Raw genomic sequence first — 5382 nt, 5'->3', positions numbered from 1 at the left:
TGGGAGCTAGTGGATCGGCCAGAAAAGAGGAAGATCATTGGCACCAAGTGGGTTTGGAAGGTGAAGTACAAGATTGATGGTAGCTTAGAAGAAAAAAAAGATAGATTAGTTGCATATGGATTTTCATAGATTGAAGGATTCAATTTTCAAGAATCATTCACTCCAACTATCACAATGACAACTCTTTGTACTTACAATAGTTGCTCATGAGAATCAGCCAGTATACCAAATGGATGTCATACCAACGTTTTTGAATGGTGACCTCACAGAGGAGATACATGGTGTAATGAATAGGGATCACGGGAACATGGCATGGGAACATACCAGTCACACTAACGGTATATAAGGTGTAAGAGGGTATTTTGAGGCATCACAGAAATTATCAAGAAACTCTCTTTTCACCTTCTCAAGCTTCCATGGCTTCTCCTTCTCTCCCTCTTCTTCTGCAGTCCTTCTCTCTCTCCTTCCCCTTAGTTAGGACAGTTAGGTCTTCTTCATTACAAATGGTATCAGAGCTTTGTCATTGATCCTTCTCTTTTCCCATAGATTTAGGGCTCTCACAGTTTCTCACAGTTAGAAAACTCCAGTTACATCTCTTTCACAGGTACACAGGAGTACTCAAGCAGGCTGTCAGCACTCTTGAAGACTATGGCAGCCTTTCTTGGAGCTTTCCCAAGAACCATGGACACATGTGGAGGCGGGCAGACAAATTTGATAGGTCGTCACTAATTTTCATGCAAGTTTCTTGAGGGTTTTGGGAAAAAAGGAGGGTAGCACAGTTAGAGAAGGCCAAAAGCTCAGTTACTTTTCAAGAAGACATTCTCTCTCCTCCTTCCACAAGCTGCCTGCAAGCTCCCATGGAGGAAACCAGCCCCAAATCTTGCTCTCCCCCTTCTTCCATGAAGCATCAGCCTTGCCCCTTCATCTTTTGAATCTCAGGAGCCACTGATCAAGCAGGACTGAGTTGGGTGGTCATCCCCAACCCTCCAGGAGCAACCCTGAAATTTGCGATGCAAAAAATGGGCTGCTTCCTGGCCTGATAGACAGCCCCCCCAAGCCCTCCTCTCCTCCCTGATCTCACTCCTAGCTCTTTGCAAGTCTCTTGGGCAGCATTGAAGGCTTCCTCCTCAGCTCTTGGACTCCCCTTTCCACTTCAAGAAACCCTGATCTAGTGCAGTCCATGGCAGCCATGGAACCTTGGCATCAAGCTCAAAAATCTTGAAGATTTTGGTCTTTTCTTGGTCCCCGGGAGTCCCTCTTCAAGCCTAGCTCAAGATTTTAGCCATCAAGAAGCACTGGAAGAAGATTAGAAGCAAGGTTTGAAGGCATGCACTTGTGGGCAGCCATGGCTATGGGAGTAGAGCTTCAATTTCAGCAAGAGCTCTTCATGGGAAGGTCCTGAGCCATCCTTCCCCAAGCTTGACTTCACCCTTTCTTGATGGAGCACAACCATTTTGGAGCTATGGAGCATGCGGGATCAAAGTGGAGCTCTCACGAAGGACTGAAGTGGCATTAGTGGCTGCCTTCTTCTCCAAAAGACTCAAGGTAACCAATTCTTGGCTCTCATTCTCTCCGTTTAAGCCTCTTGTTGAATCTTATCCACTTGTTCGAGAGAATGTACGAGTGGAAGTAGATAATAGGAGTCCCAAACATTGTATGCATGCTGAATATTAATCCCAGTCATTTCCCTTTGATCTTATGGCATTTGAATGGATTTTACTCATGTTGAAGCTTCATTGAGATTATATTTTTGCTTACCCATAACCTGTTTGGCTTCTTGTGAATTGGCTGAGCCAAGAATTGATTTAAAAAAATCCATTGCATAAGGGTGAGTAGGCAATGAGTCACTGTCGGTAAGCTCTCTATCCTTATTCCCCATTCCAATTCCATGCACTTCATGAAAAGCCCAAAATTTTGATTCCTGAAATGCATCTCATGCTGGCTGTTTAATTAATAAATGTCTGTCATGTATATTCCGGGTGAGAAAAATCCCGATGCCAGGGGAGGTGGCAAGACAAAAGAGGGGTGACCCCCCCTTGCCATCAAAGACCCTGAAGGGGTGCACAACCCGGCCCGAGGGGAACTTTGCCCACCTCCCGATGACCCAGAGTCCAAGAATTATTGCAGGTGTAGATACATTTGATGGAATAGCCCGAGCCCTAATCATTTGAGTCTACAGCCCTCTACATGCATTGGTAATGTCATGTATCACTTGGAAATGTATGCTGGATTCAATGCAAGAAGGGCAGGGTATGCAATTATGAAAATGGTCTCAGCAATGAACTACGGATGCAAAGGATGTATGGCTCTATGTGGCATTGAGAGCCACCGTTGAGGCCCTGGATGTTTGGGATAAGACCCTCACCATTGGGATAAGATATGCTCCTTGAGGGAGTCTTTGCAGGGTATTGTAGACAGTCAGTCCTACACAGTCAGCCCGCAAAAGTTGACAACAAAGCCTTCTTGTGTAATTGAGCACAAGCTCTATAGCTCGATTCAAAGAGGGCATCTTCCCTTTCGATCTGAACTAAAAACCTCCCCATTCTGCCTTACAGTTTGGGAGATACACTTAGTTTTGTGCTCAGAGGTACTGTGGGACAGGTAGCAGTCTTACACAGTCAGCCCACAAAAGTTGATTACATCAAAGCCTTCTTGTGTGCTGAGTGTAGGATCTATAGCTTGATTTGAAGAGGGAATCCTCCCCTTCGATCTGAACTAAAAACCTCCCCATTTTTCCCTACGGTTTGGGAGATACACTCAGTTTTGTGCCTAGAGGTACTGTGGGACAGGCAACAGTCCTACATAGCCAGCGCACAAAAAGTGATTACAGAAAAGCCCTGACCATTTACTGTCAGAGATATTTTTACATAGCCTCATAGAGGGGATTGAGGGCTTTCATTTGAATCAAAAAGTTTGGCAATCGAAGCTTCCTAGCTCAAGATATCGTCATTTCTGTAACAAGGGATCTGGTGGACTGCACTTGGGATGGCAGGCCACAAGGGTAAAGCAAAGGCCCAGGAGGACTTTCAACGTGAAATAAGGGACTCCCGTGCCTCAATGAACAATCCTAGCTCAGTCCAAGAGGATCGTGAAGACATGTTTGAAGAAAGTGTCCTCGAGATAGACCACTTATCTCTGCTCAACCAAACCTTATGCCAACATGAGACCCATCATACTGAACGACATTGAGAGATGGAGCAACGCCACAGGGAGATGGAAACCCGCCAAGATCATCGTCATTCCAAGATGATGGCCAAGATGGACTTACTCATAGAGCGCATGGCCGCCCTCATCCCTGCCATTGCCCCCCCCCCCTCGGATTGACCCAAGGAGTATGTCCCTCCCCGTGAGGCTAACCACCCTCCCCCCTTGGAGACCGGGCATAGCCCACAAGGTCTTGGTGGTACCCATGGCATTCCCCATAGCACTTATGAGATGGATGAGCCCTCCACTTGACATGATGAGCCTCTCCTTCCCTCCCCTGTTACGAATCCTTCAAGCCCATCCTTGGCACTTCAACTCCCTCGTAACAAAAGCTATTTGCAAACTCAAGGGAATGGCTCCAATGCAAATCTTGGGCAGCATGGAATGCACGGAGTACATGGGCAGCATGCACATGGCAATGGGCAGCATGCATATGGCAATGGGCAGCATGGACATTTTGGACAACAAGGTCCTAATGGGCAATTTGGTCCTCATGTAATGCAAGGGCATCATTGCCCTCATGGAAATTTTGGACAGCCGAGGATTGGACAGCAAGGCATGTATGGGCAGCATGTAGCACATGGCATTCATGGGCAGCAAGGCCCAAATGAGCTGTGTGACAAGATTGTGTTTACTAAATTCAATGGGCAGTCCTCATCCCCAGCTGAACTAGAGGAATGGATCTCTAAATTGGAAGCCTATTTTCTCATCTACCTCCGTATCGACGAGGCAAAGATCATTTTTTCCTCCCTTCATTTAGAAGGTTTTGCCCACACATGGTGGAGATTCGTTCAAAGAGAAAATTAGTAGTTTCGTGATTGGGAAGAGTTCAAGATGCATATGATCCAAGTTTTTGTCTCCCCGGTGGAAAAAGAACGCTTGGCTAGGCAATGGTATCAGTTTGATCAGCGAAATCTCACCGTGAGGAAGTACACCAACCAATTTATGAACCTATCCATGTATGTTGAGGCAGTCACAGTGATGAGGCAAAATTGCATAAATACATTTATGGGCTAGATACTCATCTCTTAGCTGATGTAATGGCTCAAAAGCCAGCCACCCTGTTTGCAGCCATAGAATTGGCTGAACGCTATGGTCGGAAATACTGTCGCAATGAGGGCATGCAGCCCATTGCAGGATAGCAAAGATACCCTATTAGGAAACCCACATATGCTAATAATTATCGGAGCAACAATGCATGGAATGGCAGCCCCAAAATCCCTACTTACTCCACTTTTAATGCTGAAAGGAAATATGGCAGTTTTGGGACAGCACCACCCTCCAAAAGTGACCCAAAGTATGCTGAAAATAAGACAAGGAATGGCTTCAGTCCTAACGGTCAAAAATTCATTCCTCTTGAAGTTGTCAAGGATAGAAAAGCCAAAGGCTTGTGCTTTAAATGCAAAGATAAGTACACAACTGATCATGCATCCAAATGCCTCTTCAAGAATGCCATTGTCAAGTTTAATAGCATGTATGTGCTAGAAGATAGTGACAAGTTAGAAGAGGACTTGCATGACAACTCTCCCATGATGACACTTGCTGAAAATGCTGAATATGAAGAGGATCTTGATACCGATCAGTTTTATGACTCACCAGATGGGTTCTCTTTTGACCTCGGTGGCTACCCCATTCATGGCATGCTTGGGGATGACCCTTGGCGCCCCTCATTCACCACTATATCAGCTTGCTCGATCTCCATGGATGCATGGACCGGCTCTAGAAGCTCGAACACCCTACGAGTGCATGGTAACATTGATGGAAAGAGTGTATACATCCTCATAGATAGTGGCAGGACACACAGTTTGTGAATAAATCGACTCTTGGCCGTTTGACATGTGTTCCCACTGAATTACAACAACCTCTTCGTGTTCAAGTGGCCAATGGAAATGGGGAAGTGAGCTCCCATGTATGCACACAAGTGTCTCTTATGCTGACTGAAAATTACATAGCAAAGGTGGACTTAATTACCCTTGATATGGGCCCCGTGGATGTTGTTTTGGGATGTGATTGGCTTCAGCAGTTGGAAAAAATCTCTATGGACTTCTCTCAGTTGTATATGGAGTTTGTAATGCATGGACAGCTTGTAACTTGGAGGGAATAAAAGAAATAGCAGATTTTCAGATTATAATAGTAAGTCAACTCAAAAAAGAATTCAAGAAACGCTCCCAAATCTTT

The sequence above is a fragment of the Lygodium microphyllum genome, chromosome 24, assembly GCF_053477565.2.
Source record: "Lygodium microphyllum isolate KBCC chromosome 24, Lygodium_microphyllum_v1.1.10, whole genome shotgun sequence".
NCBI lineage: Eukaryota > Viridiplantae > Streptophyta > Polypodiopsida > Schizaeales > Lygodiaceae > Lygodium > Lygodium microphyllum.
Note: the sequence above shows the minus strand (reverse complement) of the source record.